The 17985-nt window shown below is 54.1% G+C and overlaps 1 long non-coding RNA gene across 3 annotated transcripts; it reads right to left on the bottom strand.

The window, feature by feature from the left end:
- Positions 1-3193: 3193 nt before the first annotated feature.
- On the bottom strand, positions 3194-8866 carry LOC309854025. Of its 3 annotated transcripts, none has more exons than XR_014306069.1 (4): positions 8752-8866; positions 6844-6951; positions 6277-6595; positions 3194-4522 (listed from the first exon to the last, which is right to left on the bottom strand). It is a non-coding gene; the product is annotated as an uncharacterized lncRNA (long non-coding RNA). The 3 variants fall into 3 exon arrangements; XR_014306070.1 differs by lacking the exon at positions 8752-8866 and adding an exon at positions 8227-8743; XR_014306071.1 differs by lacking the exon at positions 8752-8866 and having other exon boundaries at positions 6844-8006.
- Between the last annotated feature and the right edge of the window lie 9119 nt (positions 8867-17985).

Raw genomic sequence — 17985 nt, 5'->3', positions numbered from 1 at the left:
GGAAAGAAAGGAAGAAGGAACAGAGTACAGGACCCAGGATCCCTGAACGTCTCTCAAAACTAAGAATGAAAACTGCTGATTCCCACTTGGGAAAAAGCCATGCTTGACCCCACGCACAGAGAAACAAATGGGACTCCTATGACACCTGCATGCTTCTCTGTGGGCCGACGATCACGCAGCAGCTACTCTCGCGCGTGGGGCCTGACTGTCCGGCCCCTCCCCTACAGACTTGAATTAGCCATCAAAGACTTACAATGCTCCAGGGGGCAGGGGGCTTTCCTCTCTAGGATGCCAGAGGTGAAGCGGTGTTGGAGTGAGGAGATCGGGCCGCACGGCCCCCGGGAAGCCACCGTGGGCAGTCGTGGCTCTGGTCCGGTGCTGCCGGCAGTCACGTGCTCGCAGGTGGTGCTGCGGGGTGGGTCAGGACCACAGGCTGCAGTTACGAGGGCAGAAGCACTAGCAAGCTCCTGTGAAGTGCCTGTTCTGCACTTCCTCCTAACTTGCACAACTCCGGTGTTGCCTGGGATGGCCCTGAGCCTTCCTTGAGGCCAGGGGCAGCCACTCAAGGTCACTGCGCTTCATGTGCTTCAGGGCTCAGGATGACCGACGCGTTCCAGTCTGCTTAGACTTTCTTGGGTGTAGTGACGAGAGTCCTGCATCCTGGGAGACCCCATGGTCCCGGGCAAACTGGAACTGTTGGCCATTCTCCAAGAAGGTTCTTTGAAAGGGGAAGAGGTTGCTGGCCAGCACGTGTCCCTTTGCCTGTCCCCCTTCTGCTGCACGGGGTGTGGGCTCGCTGGGCTGCAGTGGGTTAGCAGAGGGCTCATGGGTCGGGCCCTCTCTCCACGCACCATCCCGGCCTGTGACGTCCAGGCCTTCCTCAAGGCTCCTCTCAAATGCTAACAGCTCAGGTCACTGGCAGCTGGAAGATTCCTTCCTCCTCAGACACGGCGTGTAGGCAGGATGACTGGATGAGTGTCCCGGGGCTGCCGAAACAAAGTACCCCAAACCGAGTGGCTTAATCCACAGAGAAGTGTTGTCTCAGTCTGGAGGCCGGAAATCTGAGACCGAGGCACAAGAGTTAGGGGAGGACCTGTCTCCAAATTTCCCCTTTCCGTAAGAATCCCAGTCATACCGGATCCGGGGCCACCCTCCTCCTGAGCGGTTCCGTTCTAATGAATTACACCTGTCGTGACCCTGCTTCCAAGTAAGGCCACACTCAGAGGTGCTCGAGGCAGGGTTTCGACATCTGACAATCGTGGGGACATAGCTCGACCCAGAACAACGACCGTAGCGTCGATCATCCGAAACTGGGGTACTCTGGAGAGAAAGAAGGGACACCTGCTCAGACTGTGCCGGGATCACGGTGTGAGTGGGCTGGAGAGCCCAGGACCCGTGAGGCACCCTCCGTGACGGTGACCGGGGGTCTACATCACGCACACACGTCTAACTTCAGCACTGGCTTGGTTAGAAGGCTTTAGCTGTGAAGAACAGAAAACCTGACCCCATGTGGCTCCGACACAAAGGGGACTTATGGCCTCACATGTAAGGACTCAGGAGAAAGGCTGGGCCTTGGGCGTGTGGATTTGCTAATTCTGTGGCACCACCGGGCACTCAGTTTCTCTCCACCATGTGGCTCTTACGGCCTTGATGTGCTGACTCTGGGGCTTCTGAGGTGGCTGCAGGGGCCTTAGGCCCCCTGTCCTCCCAAACCAGGATCTGGAGACCACGTTTGCTTCGTGCATCCCTTTTTCGGAACAGAGACACTTTTCTCCCTCTCCAGCCCACTTCCCTTCATGTCTTTTTTTTTTTTTTTTTTAATATTTCAACATTCATCTTTTTATTTTAAAGATTTTTATTTATTTATTTGACAGATAGAGATCACAAGTAGGCAGAGAGAGAGAGAGAGAGAGAGAGAGAGAGGAGGAAGCAGGCTCCCTGCTGAGCAGAGAGCCTGATGCAGGATTCGATCCCAGGACCCTGGGATCATGACCTGAGCCGAAGGCAGAGGCTTTAACCCACTGAGCCACCCAGGCGCGCCTCCCTTCATGTCTTGTTGGCCAAAATTACCCTCCGTACCTGTGCCCAAACTACGTCCCGGCAAGGGCTGCGGGACCCACCACGCTTTTCTTAGCTCAGTCGTGATGCTCTCTTGCGAGCCGGGCCCCACTGCTCCTGCAGTGGAGAGGGGGGTAGGTATCTGGACAAAAGTGGAGTTCTCTGGGCAGGAAAAGGGGGGTAGGGAAGGGGCTGCTAGGGAGGCAGCCAGAATGCACCTGCCACAGAAGGGCAGAGAACACATGCTGAGAACCAGCGGCCCCATGGGGGGCAGCTGAAGAGGAGAGATTTCACGCCTGGGTGTGGAAGTGAAAACTAGGGCCCTGGAACCTGCAAGCTGCTACTCTGGCGGGGAAGTTAACGAAATGCAATGTTTTGGGAAGCTGGCAGCAGCCCTCACGCCTCATAAGGTGGAAGGTATGATAACCGAGAAGACGAGATGGTCTGGTTGACCGCCCTAGACAGAAGACCCTTCCGCGGCAGATGGCACCGCAACGCAGCCTCGTTAACGAGCGCGGACGAGAAGCCGGCAATCAGTAAAAATGATTGTTACCAAGCAACAAGCCAGCACGGCAGGAGTGGAGTGAAGGGGGCCTGAATGGGCCACAGAAATCAATCATCAGAGAAAGGGGGCATGGAGGGGGCTGGGTGGGTAGGAATACCGGAGAGAGCCTTTCCCGTGGCTGTTCTAGTTCATCGTAAGAAAGGACACTTCTCCTGCTTAGAAACGCAACGTATGTTCGTTGGAGAAAATCACGAAGGATTTACAAAAAAAGAGATGTCACAGGCCTCATCTCACCACGGACTACTTTCCAACAGGTGAGCGCATTTCCCTGAGTGCGCACGGGCACGCGCCGCCCCCGCCAGCCCTGTGTGCGCGCCCGCATGTTCTGCCTCCTGGCTTACCTGTTTTGAGTCACTTCCCTGTACGTGGTATTTCCCCCACGTTATTAAAAGTTCTTAGCTGACATCATTTGAACCACAGAGTGCATGCATCGATCAGTGACTTTTGGCAGAACAGCATAAATCTGTGCTCCGGAAGGACTATCACCCAGTGGCGGGGAGCGGAGAACCTAAGCGTTCACAGTACTCACTGTTGTCTCTGCTGCCTGGTGCAGGTAAGTCCGAGGCTCCGCTGCCTGCGGGTCTCTTCTTCAGCTGGGGGGCAGGGCGGGGGGAGGTGGGGAGAAAGCCTGTATCGAAGAAGGGGTGGGAGGAACATGTCTGATTTGTGTGTATGGTGGGAGGGCCCAGGGGGGATTTCGGAGCATTGATTTGTGCTACAAACCATAAAGCGGAATATCAAACTCTCTAATTATTACTGGCATTTTTCAAAAAGATGAGCCATCAAGTGCCCGAGCCCTTCCTAACAGTGAGCTGCCCCCCTGCTGCACCTTAAATCTCCTCCCTTAACTGGTCTGATGGATCCTTAAGCAGCACTGGAGAGCCATCACCATAATCATCTTTATTATGACTGTCATTTTTTTAATTAAAAAAAACCCACCCACACAAGAAACAACCACCTCACAACAGCGAGGCTGCAGAAGAACTTTCCAACTCCCCTAGTAAGACTCCCCCTGATTTGCCCACGAGGCTGGTCTATCTACACCCCGAACACGGATACCGTCCACTCATTTAATTCCGGAAGCCTTTAAGGAGTTGAGGAGGCCTTGCCGATATCAAATCAAGCCACGTGATCTGTTTCTCAGGTTTATTATTTTTGCGAGGCGAGCATCTGCCCTCCTGAGCTGAAGCAACCCACTGATCACGCTGCGTGACGACGACGCTAGTCTCCCCCCCCCCCCCCCCGCATCCTGTCCTCTGTACCAAACCTGGTTCAGACCCACAAGACGACCACTGTATCTGAGCCGGGCCAAATTCTACACTTCAAAGCGTGTTCCCTGTATTGCTGGGTGAAGGTTGATGCCTTTCCAGTGAATTCGTTGTCTCTGTATCCAACTGATTTTAGTTTTCCAAGCTAATACGATACACTGGTTTTAAAAGGATGGTCTTCCGTCCTCACGCGAACGGACGGCACGCCACTATTCTTCGAGCCAATTTTTTTCCCCTTTTGGCTCAGTGGGTGAAAGCCTCTGCCTTGGGCTCAGGTCATGATCTCAGGGTCCTGGGATCGAGCCCCGCATCGGGCTCTCTGCTCCGCGGGGAGCCTGCCCCCCCCCCCCCCGCCTGCCTCTCTGCCCACCTGTGATCTCTGCCTGTTGAATAAATAAATAAAATCTTAAAAAAATATATTTATGAAAAAGAACGTGCTTCCGTTCAGAGGCGTAAAAATCTTGGACTGTTGGTCCTCATGCCTGATAGGGGCCGCAGCATCTGGACGGAAAAAGCCATTTCTCTCTGCGACAGGAGAATCCGAACGCTGGCCCACAGATATCAGGCCTGCTCCCTTGGAAATGAAGACTCGTCTCGGTCAGTGACGGCTTGCTGTTTGGCCTTGGTGTGTCTGTTTAAGAAAAGAAGCCAAACTTCGTATTTATAGAATAACGAATAACGCAGTGCTAGTTCCTGGTTGACAGCAGAATGGCAACATCAGAATGAGAGACAAGCATGGGAGCTGAGAGTCAGGGTCATGTGAGGGGAGGGAGAGAGATGGAATGTTTTTTCCTTCTCCCACCTTCCTAGTAGGTGTCTGCTTAAAAAAAAAAAAAATCCTGTAATTGGTTGTTTTTTGATTTTTAAAATAAAGAGGGGGCTGCATGCAGGCGAGACTGCTCGCTCACGGGCCCTGCCTCCCGCGTGGAGCCTTCTGGAGCATGTGGGGGACCTGGTCACATTCCAAATCTCCCTCCAGCCGCCAGGAAACAAGTGTTTGTGTGAGTCTGGGAGCCCTAGCATCTTGTTGGTGTCATACTGGAGAACGGTGGTGGTGGTAGGGGGGGGTCGTTCTGCTCAGGTCTCTGCAGAGCTCTTCCTGCTTGGAAAAGAGGTTTTGTTTGACTCTTTTTGGCCTTGGGAGAGCCAAAGGGAGTGATTAACAGGGAACCACCTCGAGATTTCAATAGAGAGCTCCCAGGGCGGGCAGGGCCTTTGTTTGGCAGAAAACAGGCAATAAAGCTGAGATAGGGCTGCCAGCTGGGAGTCTGGTCCTCCGCTGCTTGGTTTTGCCCCTGCCGGGCCAACCTCAGACCTGTGCTGGTCTGTAAAAATGCATCTGCCTGCATCCTGGGCAGTGCGATTCGCAGGAGCTTTCTCCTCCGGAGTGGGCCCTGGAGTCTGGCCGGCAAAGTGGGGAGGCCTGGCCTCACAAAGCGCTGGGCGGCCAGGGGCCCAGAGACCTTGTTCTCTTTTGTGAGATCCCGCAGGCAAGAGAAGAGCAAAGGCGTTGGGGGAGGGGGGCTGGGCACTGGTGACGTGTGGTCCTGGGGAAGGGGTTGCGAGACGGCCCCTCCGTGGAGGTGCCTAGTTGGCTGGGCCTCCAGGCCTCAGTGCCGGGAGTAGAAGACAGGCTCCTATGACCACCGCAGAGTCTAGGCAGTGCTTGGGAAGTGGAAGGGAGGGGACAAGGCAGAGGGGAATTACAGCAGGAAGCAAAGCAACAGCCAGGAGGCCCGGGCCCGCAACTGCGGCCTCAGCAGGTCCCACACCAGCTTGACATTGCTTGGGCGCCTGAGTCTGAGCGCGGGCATCAGTGGGTTGTTCTAGACACAGTTGAGTGAGGGGCAACAATACGTGAGGGCTACAAGGGACAAAGGCCATACCACACGGTCCCCTGAAAGCATCTGTCCCACCGAGTCCTGTCCAGCGGTGCCCTGAGCAGTTACTCTGGTCATCTCCATGTTAAAGGTGAGCACCTAGAGGCGTGCTGAGACACACAGGCAGGGAGCTCTGGCACCGAGGTGCAAACGGGGCTTGATCCTGACCTCACACCCACCTCGCAGTGTGGACAGGCCATGCGGTCAGGACAGAGAGTCATCAGGAGAAAGAAAAAACCCCAAATGGAAACCCACTGTAAGTTTCCTTACAGTCACACTGTCTAAGAGCATTCTGGTCAGCACATGGGTACAGTTCTTTCCTGCTCTTTGTATGGTGTACCGTATACATCTCCTCTCCCCAACCTTTTAAAATTGAGGAATGTAATGCCTGTACACACACACACACACACACACACGTGCATGCATCTCGCAAATAAAGATGTGTTCACTTTCTGCTTCAGTATAACAAGCGACCACAAATTTGGGAACTTAAAAATGCACTTACCTCCACTTCCGTGGGGCAGGAGCTGGGGCTTGGCTATAGCTGGGTCCGGCTCAGTGTCTCCAGGGTCTATGATCCAGGGACAGGCTGACCTTTGCTCTCGTCTGGAGATGCGACTCTTTCAAGCTCATTCAGGTCTGGGAGATGCGTATCCTTGTGACTGAAGGACCGAGGGCCCCAGCTTCTTCCTGGTTGCCGGCGGGAGGCCACCCTCAGGTTCTGGAGGCTGCCCACAGTCCCCGGCCACGTGGTCCTCTCTGGGGGCTGTTCACTTGGCTGTTTGCTCCTGCAAGGCCAGCTACAATGTCCGTCTCCAGTCATCCTGGGAAAACAAGCATGACGGTGTGACATCCATCATCCTTCACAAATGACATGACATCGTCAAAGGAGGGACATCCTGCCCCTTTCACCAAATTCTGTTGGTCAGAAGCACATGACGGGTCCAGCCCACATTTGCACGGAGGGAATGATACAGGGAGTTGACTCACTGGGGGTCCCCTTGGGGTGTGCCCAAGTGGAACCTAGGTGAAGAAACGGAACATCGACCACCAACCTGGAAGCCTAACTTACCCACTCCCGTCTCCACTTAGGGGTAAGACCATTGCCGAGCCGGAACCGGCTCACGATAACCAAATGTTAAATCTTCAGGCATCCTGTGGGCTTGCTGTTGAACAGGTACTATCAAAAGTTAAATTAGGTAAGTTTACAGTGAAATCTGTGCTATTGACAACAAGGTTTCAAAATCCATTACTTCCCAATTATCCTACCATGACCTATGCTCTCCAGATTATCTACATCTATCGGATCCCTATGCTGGAAGTAGCATTCTCAACCTTGCCCTCAGACACTCCATGTCGGCCGCTTGAAATCGGCCACCGGAGGAATGTTTATATTGCCGGAATCTAGAAATGTTATAGTTCAGAGCTTGGAGGTTGAAAAGCGTGGTAGACAAAACAAAGACTATGCTGTAGAGATTGCATGTGCCTGGCAGAGTCTAAAGTATTTGCCATCTGACCCAACCCCTAGTCTAGACTTCAAGTAATAGAGAAAATTAACAATGTATTTAAACTTAACTTTGTGTCAAGTCTGTAGCCCTTATCTAGTAAACAGCACAAAACGTTGAGGGAAAACTGTATTTGGAAGCCACCATCGAATTTGGCAAAGCAGTTGTTCACAGCACTGATGAAATTCCCACATCTCTTTGGCTTCCTTCCTGTCTTACTTATTAATGTAACATCAGCCGTGTTCATACCCGGGATTACATTGACTGACAAGTTTGTTGAGAAAATAGTAGGTTGGGAGGCAACTGAATCTGCCAGATCGGGGGAGAATTTCAACTAGGGGTTGGCCAGGGTACAAGAGTCCAGCGAAAGCAAATAAAAGCGTTCTCCGAGCAACAGTGTGCTTTAAGAGATTTAGAAACGAGACTTTGTTTTATCATATAGAGGGGCGCTGCCCTTGCTTGGTATCAGCGACATTCCTAATAAACTGAGGCACGCCTACAGTCCCATGGCCTGACCTTCATCGTGAGCCCTTCCTGGCTTCCCCAGGTAACTCGGCCAGGTTTAGAGTCGCCTCTTTCCCACGGGTGACCCAGGCCCCTCGGAGCCCAGAGCAGCGCCTGGCACACAGGCATTTTAGATGTTGCCGAAGCACGCAAGCTCCAGCGGAATACTGACTTTGACAGGGCAAAGCAATTGTGAGCCTTTCCGAGAAAATGACAAAAAGGAAGAAAAAAAAAAAAAAAGTCGGGGGGTGGGGTGGGGAGTTTGCTTTCTCAGGCCGGCAGCCTCGTCCCATCTTTCTGGCATCAATGGGGTATAAAATCAAAGGCGAGTCGAACAGCCCTATTAGGGGGCCGCACAGCCCTGTGCTCAGCGTGACGGGAGAAGCTGGACACGTCACTGCTCCACTCTCTCGGCCACCCGCCAGCGCCGCCCGGCTCGCATTCACCTCGCACGGGGCACCGGGGAGCGCCCCCGCGGCCGCCGCACAGCAACGGGGACTCAGGCTGCTGGCGGCGAGCCCAGAGCTCCGCCTCCGGGGCCACGTGGACGCCGGAGGCCCCGCCCCGCCTGCCGCGGGATCCCAGGGCCAGCCCGGCGCCCGCGCCGCGGGCGCGACCTTGGGCGGGTCGTACCGCCCCCGTCCGGGACCCCGGGATGGGCGGAGGCGCAGCTGTCGCGAGGACGTAACCGACCCACGCCCCGCTCGCGCTCAGACCGGAAGGCGCGTCGTGACGCATTGTGCGCAGGCGCGACGTGCAGTGCAGGGCGCGGGGCCGCCACCTGGGGGCGCCGCTGGCCGCCGGCGCCGCGGGGGGAAGGGAGGCGCAGCGCTGGGACCGGACCACGTGCGCACCACGTGGCGCACCTGGCAGCCCGGGACCCTGGTAGGGCGACACGACCCGCCACACCGCGCAACCAGCATGCCGGAGAAGGCGAAAGAATCGTTCTCCCCGCTGGCACCCCTGCTGACCTCTGGCCTTCGATCCCACCACCTTTAGGGTTATCCCTGGTCGGTGGCCGCGCGTTCTGTTTATAAACAGAGCTCCCGGCGGGACCTAAACCCCGGATCGCGGATTATCTCCCGGGGAGCGGAGTCTCATGCGCATGTGCTTTGTGCCCTCTGCGTGGCTCTTTCTGCGCAAGCGCACTGGCGAGAGGGCACGCCTCCGCACCGGGCTGGGACTTGTGTCCGGGAGGGGTAGGGCGGTGGCCGGGAACAGCTGGGGATCAAGGCTGAAGCCTCTCCAGGCCCTGTGGGGGTCCTTCCTTGGCTACACCCCGCAGCAGGCTGCCTGGGTGCCCTGAGCCGGGGTCTCGGTCTCGTCTGTGAAGGGGACCTCAGGTGGCTGGCCAGGCATGTGAGCTCTGGACCTGACCCGATGTCCTCCCTGGTCCACGTGGAGGCCCCAGAGAGTGTTTAAACACAGCTGCCCCCCCCCCCCCCCGCAAGCCTCCTATGAAATGCATGAACAAAATGTGGTGTTTACACTAAGTGGAATGCTGCTTAGGTTTAAAGGGCATGGAAGGAACTTTTATGTTAGGTGTCTTTCATCACAATAAAAAAGGGCAATTCTGACCCAAGGATAGGTGAACCTAGGGGACATTAGACTGACTGACAGAAGCCAGAGACGGAAGGACGACTAATGGAGGAGTCCACTAAGAGGAGAGATCTAGAAAAATAGAGGTGCCCAGGGGATGAAAATTCTTTTGATGGGGACAGAGTCAACGGATGGTGGTGGCAGCTGCTTCACGCCCCTGAACCCTGCACAGAAGAATGGTTAAAATGGCAAATCGTATGTGGTGTATGTTTTACCACATCCTCCCCACTCAACATCACACCGAGTGCTGCCCAAGGATATCCTTTCTAGGTTCTGAAAGGCTCCACCTCTCCAGTCCCTGCTCCTGAACCCCTCCTGAACCCCTCCAGCCCCAACTAGCTGCCTTTCCTACCTCGAACACACCATCATCACTGCCTCTCGGTGTTCTGATAGACATGTTTTTCCTTCTCTGCACAGCTGTTTTCCTTCTTGCGGACTCATTCAACAGACACAGACCTGTGCTTATTTTCTTCTAGACGTGCAGGACTGGGGGTGCACAGGGGATCCAAACAGGAAAAGACTCTCCTCGACTTTTTATTCTGGCAGAGGGCATAGTCCATAAACACCAACAGCAAAATGTCAGCTGGCAGAAGTTCTGGGAAAACCATAAGGTGGCTGGGGACCGGGGTTTGAAGCTAGTTGGGGTGCTCTGAGGGCTGGCGGCTGGAAGCGAGTCCTGAAGGACAGAGAGATTTCCATGCAAGAGGCGGGGGAGAAGTGGAAAGGAGGATTTTTCTGGAGAGAGAAGAAGACAGCTAGTGCAAAAGCCCTGAGGCCTGAGCCGTTTTTGGAGTGTTTGAGGAGCAGGAAGAGACCAGGCAGTAGGAGCTTGTGAGGGAGGGAGGGGTTTAAGAGACGAAGGCAGAGACTTAGGGCTCCTGTTATTATAACTCTGGGAAGTGCCCTCAAACTTGCTAGTGTAAAGCGATCGCTTTGTTGGCCCATGGTCTGGTAGGTCAGGAGTTCACTTAGGACTCAGCTAGGCAGTTCTCCATTGAGGTCTCATGCGGTTGCCGTCTGGTGTGGGTGGGAGTGCGGGCATCTGGAGGGGGCTGGCTGCCCCCGTGGCTGGTTGGTGTGGCTGGGAGCTGGGAGCTCAGGGAGGGCTGCCTTGGGCGTGCCCACCTGTGGCTCCTTCAGCTCGGTGGCCTTAGGGTAGCTGGACTTCTCGTGTGCAGAGGCCCCCGAGTGAATCAGGCAGAAACCATCTGGCCTTTTAGGATGTATCCCCAAAAGGCACATAGCCTCACTTCTGTCATACTTTGTTGGGTGGAACAACCTGAAATCTGTCCAGATTCAAGGGCAGGGGACACGGATCCACCTCTTGGGGGGAGGAACGTCCACGATTTTCGGAGCCATTTTTTTTTTTAATCACTACAGGTGATCTTAGCTCTTTCTACAGGCAGAGAAAAGGATGTGTAAGGTGAAATGACGGGGCCAGGGTCGCAGAGCGGAGAGGGGCCTGGAGCTCCGCTCTCTCTCTCTCCGGCATCCATCCCAGGGCCTCTGCTCCAGCCACACAGATGGGGGCTTCAGGGTCCGAGTCCGCCGGACCTCATTTGGCTGAGATGTCTCCTCAGAGTGCAGTCCCCTCCTAAAGCAGCACACAGCCTTCTGTTTCATGACCCTGTCTCACTGCCTCCAGAGCCTTGGAGGGTGGTTTACTGGGCCTCGCCTGCTTCTGAGAGCCGCCCTGCTCCCATTCCTGGGCGGGTCGGCAGCATCCAGGCCAGCCTGATGCACCAGAAGCTCTCAGTAGATCCTGTGGAAGGAATCGCTGGATTCCACGCCGGGTCCGCACAAGCTCGCCATGGGTTACAGAGGTGGTACGGGCCGGGCTTTGGTCAGCTGTGGGGTCCCACTGGTATCTGGTGAGAAAGTCTTATTATTAAAACGTGTGTTTGGGGCACCTGGGTGGCTCAGTGGGTTAAAGCCTCAGCCTTCGGCTCAGGTCATGATCCCAGGGTCCTGGGATCGAGCCTCACATCGGGCTCTCTGCTCAGCGGGGAGCCTGCTTCCCTTCCTTTCTCTGCCTGCCTCTCTGCCTACTTGTGATCTCTGTCAAATAAATAAATAAAATCTTAAAACAAACAAACAAACATGTGTTTACATCACACCTCCTCTCCTAAACGTGTAGTCACCGTGGGCGTGGCTCTCCTGCAGCAGGAGCGATTAGGCCCTTCATGCCTTGTCCCACCAAGCAACAGTGAGGTGAGACGTCTTCAGTGCAGGACCTATTTTTAAACACTTAGCTTTTCTCTTCCACCCAATTGTAATTCGTTAAGAATTTTAAAACCCTAGTGTCTGGCCCAGCTTCCTCCTGCTCCTTCCCAATCCTCCAAATCTGGAGAAAATCTGTATCAATATCCGTATCTATATTTATCTTTCAGTATCACTATCTCTGTATATCTATCCTGGAATATTGTCCTTTCTTCCTCGTTTTTTTTTCCCCAGTTTTAGACATAAGTCTACTACACACACACACACACACACACACACACACATCAGGACTATGGAACTGACTGACCTAGGTTTCTGTACTCGGCTTAATCGATGCTGAGGACCTCACCGTCGGGAACAGAATTTGGTACCTAGGCATGGAGTGCGAATCCTACCTAGCATCTCAAATCATCAGAGAACAGGACTAAAGCCACGAGACGCGGAGTGAGGTTCTGGATCTCTCCTGGTCTGCCATCTGCTCACCGGTCTGTGACCAGAAAGGACAGATGCTGGAAATTCACATTATGGAAACTTCTTTAGGATTCTGACATTTTAATGACATCTGAGAGTGGCTCCCACGGACTTGTCATCTGTCTTACAAAACGCACTGGGAAGAGGCCCAGAGCCTGGTCCTCCACTGCTCATAGCTTGGGAAGGGCTGGAAGAAGGAACTTGCCTAAAACTTTTGGGCATGACATGAACCATACCTAGAAATCCAAGACAACAACTGGAAAATTACTATACGATAGATGGATATTTATAAAAAATAATCAGTGATATTCCTATATACAAAGTGGTAGCTCCTCAGAAAATACAGTGGGAGAAACTATCCCTTTTACTTTGCAAAATAAATGACACCAGAAATACACTAAAAAAAAATGTGCAAAATATATATGAGTAACTTTCTCTCTCTGAGAACTGGAAGACACCAGAAATTTTCTGGACAAAATCAAGCTTACGAGGGTCCCCAGCTCACTGTGCAGGAAGCCTAGAGGACCTCCAGGCGAGCTGTGGTGCAGTTCTCGAAGCTCGTGGCTTCTTGCAAAGACATATGAGTACATACACATCTCTCTCCTCGGACCTGCCTGTTTTAGATACTTCGGGTAAGCGGAATCATGCAGTGTTCTTTGTGTCTGGCCGGTTCCCTTCTCTGAGCATCACGATTTTGGGGCTCGTTGTGTTCTAGCATGAGTAAGCACGTCATTCCCTTTTGTGGCCCGATAGGATTCCACTGTATGTCCACGTTTTGCTTACTTGTGGACCTGCTGATCAACACTTGGGCTGTGTCTTCCTTTTGGCCCTTAAGAATAATGCTGCTGTGAGGGGCGCCTGGGTGGCTCAGTGGGTTAAAGCCTCTGCCTTCAGTTTCAGGTCATGGTCCCAGGGTCCTGGGATCAAACCCCCATCAAGCTCTCTGCTAAGCAAGGAGCCTGCTTCCTCCTCTCTCTCTCTGCCTGCCTCTCTGCCTACTTGTGATCTCTCTCAGTCAAATAAATAAAATCTTAAAAAAAAAAAAAAATCATGCCGCTGTGAACCTGTACCTACAAGTCCTGAGGCTCTGTGTGCAATTCTTTCGAGTGTACAGCTGGGACTGCCAGCGGCTGGGTCACATGGAAATTCCATTTCAACCTTCCGAGAAACTGCCAGGCCGCTTTGCACAGTGGCCACACCTTTCTACATTCCCAGCAGACGTGTGCGGAGGGTTCCAATTTCTGGACGCTCCTTGCCAGCACTTGCTAGTTTCCGTTTTAAAAATTACATCCGTTCCTTGTGGGTGCGAGGTGGTCTCTCGCTGTGTTTTGATTTGCATTTCCCTAATGATTAATGATGCTGAGTATCTTTTCATGTGCTGGTTGGACATTTATGTGTCTTCCCTGGAGAAAGGAAATGCTAATCAATATTTTTTAAAAAATTAGTCAAATTTAATGAGTTTTTTTTTCTCTGTGTGTTTGTGTGTTTTTTTCTAAATGACAGCCCCGCAAACATAATTCAACATGTATTACAGCAAACCTTATAAACACTATCAAGGGGTAACAGGAACCAAGATAAATAGTGTTTAACGTGCAAAACAGACAAAGAAGGGTCTAGATTCTACAACATTTCAGGAATTTAGCAGCCAGGATGGGACCTTTTTTCAAAAATAAAATATTGAGAAAATATTCTAATATAGAGCAAAGCCCTCAAACTCTGCTTTATGTTGGAGTAACGGAAGAAGTTTCTCCAGTGCCCTGATAGACAGGTTGTACCCAATAAAGACTAAATCATGGTCTCTAGGAATTCCCACATCAGTATTTTTTTTAAAGCCCCACAGGTGGTTTGTGTCAACGTGTAGACAGGGCTTGAGGACCAGCATTCGAGAACAGAGAACAGAGCATCTCACACTTCACTGTGTCTGTGACTCACTCCAGGAGAGGCAGAGACTGGTTCAGATGTAGATTCCCATCCGGGAAGTCTGGGATGGGGCCCAGACTCTGTTTCTAAGGATCTCTGGATGCGGATGCGGGAGCTGCCAAAATAGGACGGCACTTTGAGTAGCGAAGTCTTCCAGGTGATACCGAGGCCCTTGTTGCTGGCCCTCGGTCCGCATTTTCAGCATCGAGGATGCACTGTGGCATAAGGCCAGCGGCAGCTGGGGTTTGCTGGGAATTCAGACTCTCAGGCTGCACCCCAGCCCCCTGCCTGGGAAGCTGCATTCGACAAGGCCTAGGATGCTGCTCCCTGTCTTGGCCCTGTGATCTCACCAGCTCATAGTGGAGGTGATGGGCGATGGGTGTCGGGGCTTCTGGCTTCTGGCTTTTGTCCCTGGTAGATTGCCTCCCCACGCCGGGCCCCTCATTCTTGGATTGATGCTCCTATTAGGAGGGTGGCTTTGTGTTTGCTGGCCCGGTCTGCCGCCCCTTTGGCAATCCTGGAAAGCGCCACAAGCGCCCTGGAGGGGGCAGTGCAGGCCGGAGATTGAAGGAGGCCACAGCCGCAGACCGCAGCGGCTCCTCCCGGATGGGGATGGGTTCTCCCCGGGCTTCCAGCCCTGAGCCCTGGGTGTCCTGGCAACATGGGGAATGTGAGGCGAGCACCCCTCCCGGAGCCATCCTCTGATAGGACCGTGGGGGTGGACGCGGGCAGTAGGGCCATGCTGACCAGCCAGAACGGGGAGCGTCCCATATTCGACCAGCAGTCCTTAGGTTGTCTACTGTGTGACCAGCAGCCTGCCAAGTGCTGGGGACCAAGATCCAAGGCAAGAAAACCAACAGTGAGCAAGTCTCCCCGTGTCCTTGTAAACTCGAAGTGCTCCGAGGACAGCCTCCTGGTGCTTGGGGCCGAAGGGAGAGCGCTGTGACCTCATGGGGAGGCGAGATCTAAGGGACAGATAAGGCGCTCCACAGGGTGGGCAGTGCAGAGATTGGGAGACAAAGCCTGATGCCTGTCTGTGCAAACCACACACTTCCCTACCGTGGCCCCTTATTGCTGGCTCAGGCTAGTCACAGCCAATCAGAGCTAGAGTTTATGGGACATTGTGTCACTCCCAACCCACAGAAGCCTGACTTTTGAGGAAATAGCCACCCCCCGAAATAATGAGCATGTGTCTCCTGGGCGTGCACCATGTGGCCGAAGTGGCGCTAGGTCATGTGGAGAAGCAAAGCCCAGCTCTTGCCTGCAAAGAACCACTGCTTCCATCGAAGAGACGGGAAATCACACGGGAGAGGAAGAGGACAGGCCGGCGCGGTTGTGGAGCAGGTGCTGCAGGGGCGAGGAGGCACCATGGGGTTCAGAGGGAAGAGGGTGGGTGCTGGGGAGGAATGGGGGTGGTCCCGGCAGGTGAGGGACACGGCGGCAGGCAGGTTAGGGCAGTGTGGACCAGGGTCGTGAGGCATTGGTGGGCGGCACAGCTGATGCTGGGAGCAGGGAGCCAGGGCTCCCCCTCACTACCCCGAGGAACCAGAAAGCACCCACCTTGCTGAAATTCCCCTGAAGCATCCAGCTTTATCTTACAAATGCTCATGCATTTTGCAATCTACTCGGTGACAGAGGTGTGTTTAGCATAAAAACAATGTTTTGAATTACTCGCTAAATTATTAGAATTTTCTTCCTTAATAGTTCAAGACAAACAGGTTTCAGGCATTTCACTGACCCCCTCCTCCTCGGCCGGACAGATGGGCCCGGCAGACCTACTTCCCTGGGTGCATCAGGGCCTGATGGCCTGGGCTCAAATCCTGCATCACCTTGCCATGTGACCTGGTGGGTCGGCACCTGGGCTCCCTGGAAGGGGAGGAGTCAGGGGCCCCAGCTCCCAGGGCTGGTGAATCACAGGAAGTCCGGAGCACAGCACGTAGCCAACAGCTGATCTCTGTTCCATGTCATGACCCCACGTCAGTCGGTAGGTGGTAGACGTTCTGGTGATCGGCATCACTGACAGATCATGGGGGTCTTGAATGGTTCACCTTTGAGTGTGTCCAGGTCTCAGGTTTGCAGCTGAGGTCCTAAGAGTTCAACTGTTGTGAATTTGGAGGCCAGCAGGGGTGTAGCGGCAGGATATGAGGCATGGGAATCTGGCTGTCGTTGGCCCTGGGGGAAATGTCGAGGGGAAGTCCTAACAGGCCACCAAGTTCACCAGCTGTAAAGACGATGGAGGGGCCCGATGCCAGAGGCCAGGGAGTGGAAACTGCTCCGGGCACTGTGCGGTGAGGCCACTGCGGGTGATGGATGGACGCTGGTGCCTCTCGGAAATGCACCTGTTGAGCCTGGGCTCTCAGGGGCGCTGCATCTGGATTTGCGGCCTCCGGGGAACTGATGATGTTCGATGCCAGTGAGGCCCGATCCGGTCCACTGAGTGTCCCTATTAGAGCGTATCTCTGTCACGTAAGGTGCACCGCGAGGGGGTGGCCGTCTGCCGGCTGGGGCAAGAGCTCCCACAGGCTCTGCTGGACTTGACCTCGGGCTTCCAGCCGCCGGAACTGTGCAGAAAGTTTATTTCTGTTGTGTAAGCTGCCTGGTCTGTGGCACTTTGTTGGGGCGTCTGGGTCAGCATCCTCACCATTTGGAGCGTAGCTGGTGCAGGGACCGTCATTGATTAGATACCTACTGTGTGCCAACGCTTGAAAGGCTCTGCACAGATGATTTTTTTTTTTAAGCTCAGAGAGATGTGTTCTGATGCCCCATGCCTTTCCCCGGTCCCTCCCTCTTTGTCATGATACGTTCTTTGGTTCATTTGTCCATTTTAATTGTCTGTCTGTCTGTGGCCCCTCTGCCGGGTTCCTGGCCTCTCACGGAGTACTCGGCACGAGCAGATGGCGGATCCCTGGGCTGGAAGGTCACAGTGGTCCTTACTGAACCCTCGAAACAGTGAGGGAGGTGTGGTCTGCCTCTTGCAGAGCAAGAGCAGGTCCTGAGGCTGCGGGAGGGCAGGAGTGGATGCCTTGTCTCTGGCGCGCACATCTGGACTGTGGTGGCTTCCGATGGCTGGAAAGACCCCAGGCCTCCCTCGAAGCCCGGCTGCCTTCAGAGGCTGGAAAGCTCACTTGCAGACGTGTTGAGTTTGCTGACATGGCCGGTGGGGTGGGTGGCTGTGGGAGACGGGTGTCCGGAGGCTGCTTCGAGGCGGGAAGGGTGCTCGGTTCGGGAAGGATGTCACTGTGCCCTTCTCCCGGGACTTCATGTTTCATGGTCATGGGGGCTGCTCCCACAGACCCGGGGATAGGACTCCCCACCACAGTGGCTCTCCCATTTCTTTTTTCAGACTTTCTTACGTTCTTCTCTATCCTGAGCTGATATCTATTTCCCTAGTTTTTTAGAAAAAGATGATAAACAGGACAGAGCCACGAGAACGGTGGGTCACAAGACCTTTCTCTTGCTTGACATCAATCCATTAATCAGAACTTTGCACTTGGCCCTTCGGCCGCTACTGAATCTGTCTCTCTTGACTCCCCTCCGCTGGTGTTTGTCGAGGCGGCCAAAGGAGCCTCCTGGGGACCTCGGCCCACTGTCTGGCCAAACCCCAGACCCATCGTATCTTTTGTCTCTCCTCCCAGGAGGGGAGATGAGCTTCCTCCAGGATGGGTGGTCTCTCTGGATCCAGGCGGCCCCCTAAGGGCCATCTGCTTGCCCCTTCTGGTCCTAGGTTTACAAGACTTCAGAATTTTTTGCCAGCCAGACGTCGAGGTCTGCAGCTTCTAGAATCCGCCTTCCGTTGGTTTTTGGCAAAGAAGGACCGATGCTCATCTCTCCTCTCCTGGCATCTTCCCGCGCCTCGGGGCTCTCTGAGGATGGGGGTTACCTCTGTCCTGGTCCCTGACCCGTGTGCCGCAGCACCCCCAGAGCCTGGCAGAGAACATGCGCACAGTAACCAAGTCCATCTGCCCTGAACTGAAATGCCGCCATCCGGCCATCCC

Source organism: Mustela nivalis (genome assembly GCF_964662115.1).
Source record: "Mustela nivalis genome assembly, chromosome: 19".
NCBI classification, from domain to species: Eukaryota; Metazoa; Chordata; class Mammalia; order Carnivora; family Mustelidae; genus Mustela; species Mustela nivalis.
Note: the sequence above shows the minus strand (reverse complement) of the source record. Positions and strands in the feature narration are given on the sequence as shown.